At 35.9% G+C, this 15434-nt stretch overlaps 1 long non-coding RNA gene across 3 annotated transcripts in view; it reads right to left on the bottom strand.

Moving 5' to 3' along the window:
- The window catches only part of LOC112541001 (uncharacterized), a 176797-nt gene extending 161879 nt beyond the window's left edge, over window positions 1–14918 (bottom strand). For all 3 annotated transcript variants that reach the window (XR_015796323.1, XR_015796324.1, XR_003085038.1), the window contains exon 1: window positions 14734–14918. This is a non-coding gene — a long non-coding RNA (uncharacterized LOC112541001). The remainder of the gene's footprint in view (window positions 1–14733) is intronic.
- Between the last annotated feature and the right edge of the window lie 516 nt (window positions 14919–15434).

The raw sequence follows: 15434 nt of genomic DNA, 5'->3' as shown, positions 1-15434 counted from the left end.
AATCTCTCCAGGGACAACTTTATTAAGTGCCCAGCCATCCCTATAGAGGGATAATCCTCTATGTTAATACCTTAAAATTAAGAAGAGAATAAAAGTTAAATCTTGTTTCAATATCTTTGGAATATCTATTTCTTTCTAATACATTCTGGAGCAATAATGCTCCAGGAGAAGGTATCCTGCAGCATTAAATGTTTCCTTGCTATTTTATAAATTGAAAGCACTGGGGTGTTGGGGGGGGGGGATCAAAATTAAATTTCCATTTGCATATGAATTCAAGACAGGTAGAGCAACTTGACTTGAAACACTTTTGCTTCACATGGTAGTGTGACTGGTTATGTTGCAACAAATCCTTACAATTAAGTAAATGAGTATTTCAGTGAAATACCAAGTATAATGAAATGACTCCCCAGATTCACATTCTGGTTAAAACAAATAAAGCATGACATTCAAAGTAATCTAATTTTTACAACATAAATGATTAAAACTTTGCCATTTTAAAATGTCACACAGTATACTTTGCTGGTTCACAAAGCAAGAAAATTTTCATCGTAGACCCAATATAGTCCACCTAACTTTTTTCCCCCCAGAAAACCTCACTGTTTTATGTTCATGTTTGTTGTGGTTGGCTTCTTTTCTTCTTCCTACTTCACAATATTTTTCCTGAGCTATTCCAGCCTTGTCTTATCATTCAAGAGGAAAGGATCATTTTATTTACACACACAGTCACTCTGATGGATTGTTATGCTAGCTGTTAGGAAACAACAGTGGAATAGATCTATCAAGTTTTTCTGTGGAACTACTAGTTGGCCACTGGGTCATACTAGATGGGTCTTCAGGCTCATGCAGGATTCTTCTTACTTTCTTATACTCTTTCACAGTATGAAGAATTTTGAATATTTTCTATCTGTGGTAGAAAATCTTTTGCAAGGAGAAACAAGATATTGTTTGTGAAACTTAAGAAAACAATCAGCAATGAAAAGAATTATTTTCATATTCAGACTACCTATTTTAAACATGACAGACTCTTTAATTACCTGAAATAACAAATCAATAAACAATGGATATTTACATTCAAACATGTACAATTCAGCGTAAAACATGGAAGGAACTCTTACTAATATTGTTCAGTGGTTCATGGAATGTTTTTCAGCCCTAACAGTATGAACTTTTCATATAGAGCATTGTGCCTAATTTAGTACTTCAGAGATGTGGTTTTTGATTTCTCAACTTGATCATTCAGACCATCAGAGATGTCTGCAAAATTTAATATTTGTGAATACTGATATGAACTGATCTGATTCCCACTTCCAGGAGCAATATACTGATCAGAATCTGGCTATTCAGCTCAACCCTGGCAAGACTGAGTGGCTTTGGACTTTGGGGCTACCTGGATCTAGTAATTTACTCTTTAGTTCGGAAGGGAGTGGCACTGCCCCAGACAGACATGGTGCATAATCTGGGAGTCCTGCACTCATGACTCCTGCTCAATGAGCAGTTGGCACTTATGACTAAGAGGGCCTTTGCACAACTTCAGGTTGTGCAGCAGTTGTGCCCTTTCCTGGACCATGAGGCCCTACACTCAGTCACTCATGCCCTGGTCACCTCCCGCATGAATTACTGTAAAGTGCTCTACATGAGGCTGCTCTTGAAGAGAATCTGGAAGTGGCAGATTATGTGTGCACCTAGATCAGTGCACATTACACCTTTCCCCTGTGAGCTACATTGGTTACCAGTTTGCTTCCAGATTCAATTCAAGGTGGTGGTAATGGCTTTATTACAATCTTTCTATGTTGTTGAATGCCAGCCTATAGTGTACAAGATTATTGAATGGTGAAAGCTACCACTGAACTACTGCCAACACCCTGGAGTACTGTAAAATATCCATGGTTTAACAATGGACGGTGCAGACCTTCCTTTTATCTGTCATTAATAACAATTACCCTGACACATCTAGGCAAGAATCAAAAGAAGGCCACAATTAGAAAGTAGCCATGCTCACCCTCTTTCCCTGCTCCCCCTAATCTTTAAAATGTCTAAATCAGGCCAACATAAAGCTGTAAAGTTTTTGTTTTCTAGAGCTGGACACCTATGGAGCCTTCCATATGTGTCCATAAAATTTGTGTGCTCATTGGTAAACGGGTTCTCCAATTGTTTCAGGGAAAACGAAACAAAACAAAACAGCATCTCAGTCTATCAAAGTCAGGATTCCCCCTAGGGAATCATTACTGAAAAAAGCACAGTGGGAAAAAAATGGAAAAATAAGACATTCACACATACTTATAGGCCACATTGTAACTAAATGCAAGCGCACTCAGCCATAAGGATTTCTCCAAAATTCTTTTTTCCACTGAAAGAATTTCTACAGCAATTTTTTTTCATCACATTTCATCTAGCAGGAAGAAATGCAGAATGATTTCTTTGTCTGATTGCATGTTTCTCTCACCCATATCACACTTTGACTAGAAGAAACAATAGCCGCAAAAACTGAATATCCATCAAAACGTTTAAAAGGGTAAAAATAAAAACTGTTATATAGCTAGCTACCTTGCTGCACACACACACACAGAGTGATAAAGAGAAAGACAGAATACGTCCATGTTATCAAGACTTAAGGTGTCTATGGAACTAAAAATATGCATAAAACAATGAGGGTAATATAATATTGATAAACAGTTGTGGAGAATTGCTATTTTACTTTTTCATAATTAATAATCTTACTTCATTTTTATTTTCAGCAGTTATACAGAAAGGAGAAACAATGTAAATTTGTCATGTTTTAAAAATTATTGCAATTCATTAGAGATTATAAGCTCTTATCATAGTGCAATATATTATTTGTTGAAAAACATAATATCTGGCGTAGTACCATGCAGAACGTCTGAAAAAGATGCAGCATAGGGTGAGTTAGTTTGAATAAAGCAGCTTTCTTTAAAGCATTAAAACAGGCACATCTTGCATGACTGCTCAAAAGCTGTCCCCAGCTATTTCCAGTTCTAGTAGGAATCTTGTATGCATATACATGCAAACACCATGTATATTGAAGCAACTGTGAGATCCTTGCAAAGACAGGTCTTTCATTTAAACTACATACTTTAAAAAGCACCTGTTGATATCATCTGATCTTAGAGTAGGTTAACACACGGTGCATTTCAGGATGTATGTCCATTGCCCTGTATACTTCTACTATATTTTATTATAGAGATATTTTACTTCTCTTATATACAGATTTAAAAAACTGTATAAGAATTCTTGGAAGTCATTAAGTAGACTTTGTTAATGAACCTACAAGCAAGAAGATCCAAGGATGAAGATAGTGCCCCAAAGCTTTGGCATTCATTTAATAACTTAATCAAGCCAGTCTTTCTTGGGCTTAAATATGTTAGCTGAAATTAATGAGTGTTTCAATTTTAAATGAAACTCTTTCTCTTATGAAATAAATAACCATAAAGAAGGATTTATGATTTCAGCCTTGAAGCCACTTGTTCCAGAATGATATTGATAATGACAATGGGATTACCCTAAAGTGAGTGCCTTCAGGATTATTTGTCCTAGGTATTTCTAATCACTTTGACACTTCTTTCTACTCTCAGCTCCTCAAGTTCTGCAATGGAGCCTTAAAGTCTTCTTTACATTTCTCTTTCTATTTTTTTTTTATTCAAGCTATGAAAAATTATACCTAATTACCAACATTATGCTACAGTCCTATGACTTCTGGGATCATGTATCAAGGGCCATAAGACTCCTTCAATTTCCAATCCAAAGTTGGAAAGTAGTTCTGTGCTATATATCACTTCTGCATTTTGTTTCATTGTTTTTGTTTACTATGCTCATCAATCTGATGGAAGGATGAAGATGTCTTGGTGAAATTCTTATGGAGAAATTGTGAGGTTCTTGCACATACTTAACTTATGAAGAGTGTTCTTGTGTGGGTTCCTGGGTTTCATTATATAGTCATCACTCTGTCTGCAGCCTCTTTGGTTTCCCACATTCTGAGTCTGAAGGGAAGCCAAGGGCTTGTGCACACAGCCAAGCTAATGTGCTTCCACCGTTGAGATAGGAGGAAAGTATACTGATAGAAAACCATGTCTTCACAGTTTATTTCTTACAGCAACTTAACAATGAGGCCACTAGCACTGAATCTTTCTGCTCTCACAAAATGTAACACAGTTTAATTTCAGGGCAGCAACTAGTTCGTGTTTTCCAAACCAGGGCTTCGAAAAGCAGTTCCATGACTGCAGAGTTTGGCCAACCCTGAGCCAGAATAGTATTTTTCTTCTTCTGGGGGCCAGAAATGACATGTCTTGTTAGAAGTGTGCATCAAGATGAATATAACTGCCTAAAATACAGTTCTATTAAAATAATTGTCTGATTATTTGTCTATTTTTGAATTATTTGACTTTTTTTGAGCAATGCTAAAACTACAGCTTATTTATGCTTTTTCACCCTGGATTATACTGACATAGCATTAGATAGTAAGTTAATTTCCTGGTAAATTTCCTCTGTTTCTTGTTTTTGTTGGATCCAATACAAGAAAGAATAAAATAGCTGCACAAAAGAGATATCTGGTATCTTTGACAGCCGCAGCACAAATGGCCATAGAAATGCAGAATCCAATGACTGTTTGGGAGGGGCAAGATCTATAGCAGATTTGTCAGGCCCACCAGGTTGCTGATTTCTGGAGGCTTATTCTCCACGCTCCATGGATTGTGCAGATGGGAGGTATCCTGCTGGGATGACAATACTTTTCTGCTGGAACACCTTGGACTAGCTTCGGTGAGCTAGAAACAAGATGGAGACTACACTGTCAGACCACGTCATTGAGAATTGCTAAGTGGGGCATCTTCATGTCACTGTCTAAACTGAAGAATTGCTCCAAGGGGATATTTTCAGATTAGGAAATATGGGTAGCCAGTAAAGATGTAAAAGCACTTCACTGTGGTTTCAGCTTAGGTGAAATTTTAGTTCTGATTGAATTAGATTTCACAATAGTATAAATACTAATTTTGTACAAAATCTGTCTAGTGGTTCCCTGATTAAAAACGCTCTCCACTCCTGGGTAAAGGGGGTGGGGGTGGGGGTGGGAGAGGCAAGGGACAAACAATGAAATGTTTCTTAAAACAGCATGATGCAAACTTCATCTCTTTTATATATGCACTGTGACATCACATGCAAGTACATACGAATCAGAGTTTGTCATACCACAATGCACATTGAATCATTTTGACAAAATGTCTGTATTCAACAGACTCCTCTGCCTGCCTCCACTAATTCACTGAAAAGAACTTTTACACTATTAAAAGTTTTACACGAAAGCTGTAGTTATGTTTTCAGAAAAGAACTTACATGGCTAAATTTGCACTTTAAAAGCTTGGATTATGAAAATGTGATGGTCAAAAGATGAAAGCAGTGTGATTTGCATTTTTACAAACAATTGTTGGACAATATCCTAAGGATGCCCTCTATATTGCCTCCATATGTAAGATGACACTGCAAACATAAAAGATTAGGAAATTTTCTAGAGATTTTCTTCGAAGTTTGACACTAGAATATTGCTGTGCTGACAATAAAATAAATAGAAGTTTTCTTTTCCCAACAATGAGGGAGGCTGCTCTTTCCTCACTTCCTGCTGTTCTGTTGCTAGTAAGGCTTTCGGCTTCTGATGGAAATCTGTCTGACTTTAATTTAGGGTTGCTCTGTCCGTATTGCAAAAATGTTTCCTCTTTTCCCCTTCGTTTTGAAAAGATGCAAAGGGTTTTCTTACTGGTTTTTTTAAAAAATAAAACTGTTCCTTCATTTTTTATGTTATATCTTTCTTAGCTTTGCCCTCTTCAAAACTCTTACTTCTACAGATCCCCCCACATGCATATATTTTTTTAAATTACCCCAGCACTAGCTCTTGTTATTACTCAGTTTAGAACTTGTTTTGATTTTATAATTCTTTGTCCTTCTTCTCCCTACCTTATACATCATACTGTAGTTATACCTTCCTGTGTAATATGTTTCTTTTAGTTAGACTTCAGTCTTACTCTCTACCTTTCTTCTATCATTTAATCATTGTACCCAATATTCAGAAATACTCTACTTGCCCAAAACAGTTTGTCTTCTTTCTTGCAACTGAAAACAGCACTTGAGCATGTGCATCTTTTTTCTACATCTCCTTTCCCCACTTACTTACATAGTTTTTCATTTTTTTCACCATACCACATTTTAGTGTGAAAGCCTGCAGACAGAATTCTTATAAGATAATTACTATGGCTGTGTAACATTTTGAATAGGGGCTTTGCTTTGACAACGTGTGACAGCACAACCTTGTGATTTTAGGAGCAAAATAAAAGTGTGGCATTGCCTTGCTTCGCATTGCTACAAATCTCCACGCACAAGTTCAATTGCAGTACAATTGCTGCACATTCATAGAAGCTCCTTCTAACTTTTCCCATGAGATGCTGGAAGCACCACACAAGGACATGAAATGCCCTGTTGACAAGAATCACACTGCTCCCTTATCTTAATAAGAATTGTTTTCTCTTGTTAAGACAAAGCAGAATTGCCTTGGGCATACCTAATCACCATGGTGCGGCCCAATCAACCATTTGCTATCTGCCTCAATACCAATGTTGGAATTTAATTTCCATAATAAGCAGGTAGAGGCTGAAGTCCAAAAGGGTAGCCACTGATGATGAGCAATGTACAGCTATCTTCCTCATTACCATCAGCATCTCTTTGATTTTTGTTCTACTCTTGGATTTGATGCCTAGGAGTGCCTCTTCTACCCCCTCTTCAGTTTAGCAGTTCTTCTCTGCTTATTGGATCTAAAAATGTTTGGCTAGAGGCATGGCTATGAGCATTTTAATTAATTTCTTTGGAAGAATTGCAGAGTAAACATACAGTCCTCTAATTAAAGTCAGACAAAAGTTTGATTAGGGAATAGATACAAAATCTCTTTCTCATGATACATATGTTTGAATCCACTTAAACAAATAGCCATCAATTTTAAATGGCAGTTTCACTTTTATACCAATGACTAGTTTGAAATTTCATTGTCTGCTAGAAGTTAGTCTGATCTAAATGGTATAGAAATACATGGGAAAAAATAAACAAATAACCTACCTACTTTATTTAAAAAAAGAAGAAAGGAAAAGGCTTTGTTTGCACAGACAGTGATTGAATTGTAGCTAGGTGGGTTTGATCTTAAAACACTGTTTCAATTAGATTGAGTGCAAACATACTTTACAAATAGAAGAGAATATATGTAGCTCAGGGTTGAACTGTGGAGTCCTTGGGGTTCTCAGAGCTCAGAGAACCCCAAGGATTCCACATACTTTACAGTTTGTTAAATCAGCTATTTTTTTTTTTTAAAAAAATCCCAGATAAGTGATGAGATCTATTGACCAAACATGAATTAAGTATGCCACTGAAGAATTTCCATGAGCAATTGTTCTTAAGTCTAACATTAACATTTCCCTTTTTTGGGCTTTTTTCCAAACTAAGACGAAGATATTTCAGAGCCTTTTTACCCCTTCCCAGCAAAATATAATCTGCAGGCTTCTGTTATGTACTGTAACTACTCCATGCACAAGTTTAGATACAAATAAGTAATAGTAAGTAACTGAAGAGCCCTGAAGAAGGACTTTACTCAAATTCCGCAGATGTCTGTGTAGGAGAAATGAGCATTAAGAAAAGTCTTGGTTGTGCTTATATTAAAGTCACTCTTGCAGTGTATCTAAGCTTGAAGTAGACTTCTAAAAAGAAAGAATGAATTAATGACCAGAATTCTAGAACTAACTTGCCAATAGTCAATTATGCTTCCAGAAGAGTGCAAGATTTCACAGACAGCTGAGCATTAGAAAGAATGAATTCAGAATGAGTGGCTAGCCAAGCATTCCCCATGTATCCTGGCCTTAAAAAGGAAATGGAGAAAGAATAGCTGATAATGGTCTAAAAAGATCTCACAGTTGCCCTCAAACCAAGAAAAGCTTTCCTTATGTGATTCAACATGATCAGAATTCATAACTATATTTGGAAGAGTTGCCTGACTTTTAAAATGCTTGCTTGATGGAGTATTACCTCCAAAGATGTAACAGCTTTGATGTCATCCTGAATTCACAAATGGGACAGAGAATTCGTGACTGCTTCCTCTTTGGCTTTGGGAAACTCTTATTCATGCTACTTATATATAGGAAAAAAATAGAGAACAATAAAAAGAAAAGAAGTTTTAATTTGTTACTAAAATAACTGAACTAGTTAGTAGTTACATGATATTTTATTTGATGTAATTTTTCACATTGTGATGCTAAACACATATAGCATAGTTCAATTTATATTTAATATTTGGGGAAGTGTGGGTTCATATGATATAGTGGCTTATTTGGGACCAAAAGTTTTTTCACATATTAATTGTTTTGGAAGCCTTTTGTAAATACTATTTTAAATTAAAGAACAACGATTTTATAAACCAGTGTGAGGACAGCAGAAACAGATATTAGAGTTTTATGATTGCAAAACAAGTGAATCCGCAATGTTGGAAGGACACTTACTCTCCATGTATTATACAATTGTCTATACAACTCACATTTTTTCCTATACTTTGGACATCTATTTAGATTTTGGACTTCATATACTAGTTTATTTCTCATTGGTTTTCCATTGTTAAATAAACTTACTTCAGTGTTAGTAATCTAATTGTGACCAATTTAATTGTATAACAAGACATGAATATATATATATATATATATATTTATATATATATATATATTTAAAACTAACTTTATTTAGTGAATAAGTATGCTTTTTTTCTTCTTTTCCTTTTTTGCATATGCAGTAAAAATAATTTTAAGAAGTAATTGGCACAAAGAAAACACATAGCTATGCTAGGATTTATTGATCTAGTTTTCATAAAGATCAATCATTTAAACTATATTCAAATAAAGCCAAGAAGACATATTTTATCATTTATCTCCCAGAACAAACTTGGAAGAACAGAAGGTATCCCTTGTGTATGCCTCTTTATGACTTTATGTTCAAAAGTCAGGATAGTGGGTGAATTCATATTTGCCTTTAAATTGCAGCACTTTTTAGTTCAGAATATAAATCAGGTTAAAGATGCACATTACAGCTGTGGTGTGCTATGGATGCTGTGAAATATATTGTCTATGTAGCATTGGACTGAAATATGTCTGTCCTGTTCTACTAAGTGTTATATGCTGATACTGTGGCAATGGTTTATGGTTACCAATCTAACACTTGGGGTTTTACATCAACATAAATATCTCTATGATACCTATAATGTCTTCCAGATGCTGTACAGGAAATTCTTTGCCATTTCCCATATACTTGTACAGTATTATTTTCTGTGTACTATGTACTTTTCTACATGACACGCAGAACAACACTATGTTTAAAAGTTGGAGAATCATTGGGACCTGCAAATCAGCCACCAGGGGCAGGGTTTTTTTTGAACTTTTTGCATTTTTTAAAAAAAGAAAAAATAGAAGCTAGTGAGCAAATATGAAGCTAGTGAGTCTAGTTCTGAACAATTGGAACATTATTAGGCTCAAGCAGTTGGAATGTGGGATTTATTTATTTTTTTTACTAAATCCTTTATGAAACTCAGAGTCAACTATCGCATCCTTAATGTAGCATCTATGCATAATTCCTTCTGAATGATTCTGTAGAAGTTGGGAAGCTTGTCCTTCATGATAACAGGGCAAGTTCCCGGCAGTTTCTCTTTAGCTTTCTCCTAATGATGTCTCTGACTGAATTTGCTATGCCTGGTCAGTAGGGACTCTTGGGGCTGCATAATGAGGTTTGGAGGCTAAATGTCCACCTATTGTGCAAGCATTAGGATTAGCATTTCAGGACTGAAATATAGAAATTGGTGAATAAGAGGATGGGGTAAAAGCTGAAGATGAACAAAGGGTGGGGAACAACACCAACTTCCACATAATACCTGGTGTAGAAAGAGTTTGATAAAAAAGAAAGAAGGTATATGGGCACAAAAGAAATCCATTTGGAAGTTTGAGCTGGAGGAGATGAAGTGAGGCAAAAGGATATGAATTCCTTTCACCCCAAAGCACTTAAGATGCAAGAAGAGATAGTAGCTAAGAATAGGAGACTAAATTCAATTCTCATAATAATGGGAATATCAAGTTACAGCCTGGAAGATATTTCCTTTGATGAAATGGGAGAGGCTGACAATGATCAATTTTCTTGATCCATTCTTTCCATATTTTCCAAAGCAAGCAGGACTTAAGTTGTGCTGCACAACAAAAGGAGAATATCAGAAATGTGATCTAAAAGTAATCAACCAAGGAAAACTAAAGACAATTTCTTGTATTATCATCAATTCCCTTCCATTCCGATGAAATAGTAAATACATACATGCATACATACACACATACATACATACATATTAATTACATGACTTGCATTCTTACAGTTCCACAGACAGAATTTGGTTTGAGACTTCCTGAAATTAATAATCAGGGGTTGGCAGTACCTTTACAGACTACAAATTTTATTAAAAGTCAAACTTTTGTGAGCTACAGGTCACTTCATCAGGTACATGGAGCAGCTTAATTGATGTAGGATTTAAATTGAGATAAGCTGGGGGGACGCGGGGGGAGGGTAGGGAGACAGAGTGGTTATGTAGATGCAGGTTATATGTGAGTCAGATTATTAATGAAAAGTATTAAAAATGCTTTGTGTTTCTTGAGACTTTCTGAGATAGCTTGAAACATTTGATGAATTCAGCTGTCTCCTTCTTAATTGTGCCAGTAAAGTTTCTTTTTTCTAAATGGCTACTTCAAGATCTGTAATGGAGAGTTCTGACATGTTAAAATGCTCTGTTATTACACTGTCCTTGTTTTGAGTCTGATGTCAAACTTGTGTCCATTAATTCTTTTGTGCAAACTCTGGCTTATTTGTCCTTTATAGAATCCACAGAGGCATTGCTGGCAGATGATAGCATATATTATATTAGAGGAAAAGCATATGACAGTATGTGAAGTTTTTGGAGCCTATAATGGTGCTGCTGGTGTAAATGTGGGGGTAACATAGACAACTGGCTTTGTTGCAGGGTCTGGTTCCCATGTTACCATCATTGTTCAGTTGTTTCTTGTTGCTCGTAAGAATCTGCTTCAGATTGGGTGGCTGTCTGAATGCAACCATGGGCCTGCCACCCAGTGGCTGAGAAAGTGCAGTGAAATTGTCCAGTATAGACTGTAGCTTATTAATGATGCATTTGAATGGCTGAGCAGGGAACAACCAGTTGTGTTCTGTTGTTCTGTTTTGTTGGGAGGATAGTCCAATCTTCTGAATGCCTGGTTTAATTCCATCAGTTGAGCATCTCTGTCAAGTAGGTTGGAACAAATATGGTTGTAGCATATATGGCTATAGATGATAGATTTGGTAGTATGTTCTGAATGGAAGTTAGAAGCATGTGGGTATACATTGCAATCTATAGGTTTCATGTTTTATGTGTCCATTGTATGATTTCATTCATTGAAATATCTACCCAAAGTTATCAACATATAAATCAATAAAGCCAGATTCCCAAGGAGAAACTATTAAAAGACAGACCACAAAAACAAAGCACAGAATACCACTGGTTCTCACATATAGCTTTCAACTCAAGACATCAAGCGCATTATTAATAAGTCTCAAAAGGTACTACCAAATTCCTGATTGTTGGTTACCATAGACTAACACAGCTCTCCTCCTACAATAAAATCTAATAGTAACTGTGATGATGATGTATTTCATATAAAATGCCTTTGCTGCTCATCTGGCATGAAGTTAGGATTTATACAAGTGCATTTTGGAAACAGATTGCAGTGCACCAAAACCATCCATAGGTCCTCCAATTTATAGAAGAGTTTTTTTTATTGGAAGAGCAAGTCCTCTTTTTGAAGAGCTGCTTAGATCAAATAAGGGATCAATTAGGACCTGGTCAGTAGACCAAATGGACTTCCCACTTACAGTTTTGTCCATCATGTTGAGAATGGACAAATTAGAAATTAGACTGCTATTGGTCTAAGTATTGGTACATTTATGTGAAATAAATGAATAAATAAGACTAATTCTAAATGTATAAATAAATCACAATATAAATATGAAAAGTATATGCAATTTTTTAATTCAATCTCTTTTTTTGCTCACATTTAGTAGCTACTTTAATTCAGAAAAAGAATTAATTAAATATGTCATAATAATATCAAATATGGATGGGATTATCTTTTACAAAATATTGCTATAACAATAATCTTTTACAAAATATTAGTATAACAACAACAACAATTAGAATAGCAACAATAGCAACACCTTGGCGAACAACATCAAGGTTCTGCAGAAAATCCACATCAGAATGTTCTTAAGATTTAAGTATTGACAAGTGTATGATAGATAGATAGATAGATAGATAGATAGATAGATAGATAGATAGATAGATACTGTAGATGATAGATAGATTCTTTCTGTAGAAAATTGTATTTTGTTTTTCCCTATATTCATTCAAAGTTCTGGCATAGCTAACTAGTTAAGTAGTTAGAGATCTAAATTAGATAGATGGGTAGATAGAAAGTGGATGAGAGAGAGAGAGAGAGATGCTAAATTTAGAGAGGAACAGATTGCAGTGGGATTAATATCCTTTACCCCTTTTGCTCCTTCAAAAAATATTTACTCAAATATTGAATATTTCTGTGCTAAGCCTCAAAATGAGAAATAAGCATTAGTTCAACATCCTTCATATCCTATTTAACAGGTAATTATTTTCATCTTTCTCAAAATGATTACAGAACACTTCATTATATTACTCTCTTTCAAGAACTTAATTAATAGGGAAGAATTGCAAATGAGAAGGTCCTTTGAGACTATTTTAATTACTATGCATCAATATATCTATGCCACCAATACAATCCATGTTATTGCTATTGTCAGGTTAAACAGGTTGACAATACAACTCTTCTTAAAGCCCATTTGAAAGGGATCTTTTGTGGAACAGACTATCCCATGAATAAGTCACAGAGTTACTTTATATTAGAATTGTTTCTATGGGACTTGAATGGGCTTAGTTTCTACTTGTTCTGTGCATGGAATAGCCAATGCTTACTGAAATAGTCATGGGACAAAGTTCATTTGGGAGCAGAGAGGATATTTACCTCCTTAGTGAAGACTTAACAATAAGGTTTGTAAGTACTACAAGAAAGTAAAATAGAAATAATATATAATGTACTAATTCTCAAACTTTAATGACATATACCAGTTTCAAAATTCTACACTTTATTTAGCAGTTTGGTGTAGTGATTAAAGGCACTACACTAGAAACTGGGAGTCTGTAAATTCTAGTCCTGCCTTAGGTATGAAGCCAGCTGGGTGACCTTGGGCCAGTCACTGTCTCTCTCTCTCTCTCTCTCTCAGCGCTAGGAAGAAGAAAAGGGCAAAACACTTCCAAAAATGTTGCCAAGAAAACTTCATGGACTTGCACATGTAGTTGCCAGGAATCAAGACTAACTCAAAGGTGCAAACACAAAGACTTATTTATTTAAAATTCCACACCATATACTGTATGTATAGTCTTGCCCAGTTATGAACACAGCTGGGAGCAGACATTTTGAGGGGAGGGGTCACATGCTTTGCTTTGCCTATCTGAATGTGCGCACACACTTTACTAGGTGTTGGCTGCAAATCACTCTTTGCAAGGTCTGCATGCAGAGATAACCATGACAAACAACTTCAAGATGTTTGCCACAATGTACTTCAGATGATTGATGTGAACGGAAAGGCTTAGTCCATGGAACTTCTGACTTGAAGTGATAACAAGGTCATCTCCCTAATGGCTCTCATGTAAGTAGTTATTTCATGAGCTTTGTGTCTATTTTAGGACCTTTTATTTAGCCATTTGTTATCAAAGAGGCCCACAGGTGTTGTAAGTAGTATACAAAGACATACCCACTCTAGCATTCCTATGCCTGGAAAGCTAACATTCAGACTGATGCAACAACAAAAATGGCTGAATGTCTTTTGATTATGACCTTCTGACACAATAAAGCAGAAAGTTCTCCCATTTCTTGGATTTACCAGTTTGGGAACAGGGATATCCATGAGAGGGAAAAGGGAGCCAAGTGATGAAATGAGCATTGTGCCTTCATGATGCAAGCTCTGCCCCTTTTGTACACATGTTGTGACATCACCAAGGATTTACAAAAGGGGAGAGCTTGTATTGTACCACTCATTTCATTATTCTGATGGAACTGTCAGATTCTGCAGAATTTTCTGTTTGGGTAGCAAACCTCTGAAGTATAGACTTATTTCAGTGGTTAAACAGAACAGGAGCACATGAACATTTTTTAAAAATGGGTTGGAAGAAAACATTTTTAAAGCCATTTGAAAGAAAATATGTGAGCATTTGGAATTTGCAAAATATAAAACACTTGTTATATGTTTACTTATGGCAACATGAAACAAACAAAAATCCCAATAACTTTGAATATCCCCCCCTCCAAATTAAAGATCATTCCCCAAAACATAACATAATCATGCATTATTTCCTCTAGAAATTCCTAGTTTTATAACAAACAATTAAAAAAGACAGCTCAGTTACAGTCTAGAAGGGCCCATCAGCTTTGCAGCCTTTGCTGTGTCTCCTGACCTCAGATAAATATTAGGCTCTTTAAAAGGTTTTGTTAGGGAAAGCTGTGGAAGATGAATTTAAGCAGAATTAAGCAGATTCTTACTCACAGCTGCCTTGATTCTATCCTGAAGAATTCAAGCACTTATCATCACCTCTTCCATTCATCCCTGTGTGAATTCTCCCACTGCCCACTGTCTGTTTGGCCTCTTCGTTTATTCACTGTTTAGTCTTGGCATCACGTTGAATATGCTCCCTCCTCTCTTTGCCTTCCCTTAACAGGATGAAGAACTTGAGACCTAGAATGTCAGTTGATTATAAGTTCCACTGTCAAATTCTTCAACAGTGTTTAGAGCTTTGGAACCTGTAGTGAAGGGTTACCATTCTCTGCTTGTGTGTCTTTATATCCCTTAGGGGTCAAGATCCTCCTGTGATAGTTTATTGTTCTACATTCTGCATAGAAGGCTGATTTTCTTAACAGCTAGAGCCAGCTGGCACAAGCACAACAATGATGGCAATGGGTCAGAGAGGCCTAAATTAGACACAAAGGGAGCCAAGGCAGGCTAAACTCTTTAATTTCATCTCACTCTTCTGTGATTGATGTATTCTATAGAGAGTGTCTTTTCTTTTGTATACACTAGGAGTTCCAAGTTGAGGTTTAACAGATGCTGAAGGGAAATGACTCCAGCATGCATTTGTTAGACAGCTGTGTTTTACAACAGAAATGATTACAACAGGGAATCAGTGTTTCCATGACAGTAAAACTGACATAATGTATGAAAGCCATAGTTTAGGGTGAGAAGAAGAAATC

The sequence above is a fragment of the Python bivittatus genome, unplaced genomic scaffold (assembly GCF_059951505.1).
Source record: "Python bivittatus isolate LINGU-HERP-01145 unplaced genomic scaffold, Pbiv_v1 ctg000330_np1212, whole genome shotgun sequence".
Classification (NCBI taxonomy): Eukaryota; Metazoa; Chordata; class Lepidosauria; order Squamata; family Pythonidae; genus Python; species Python bivittatus.
This window is presented reverse-complemented; position numbering and strand designations above follow the sequence as displayed.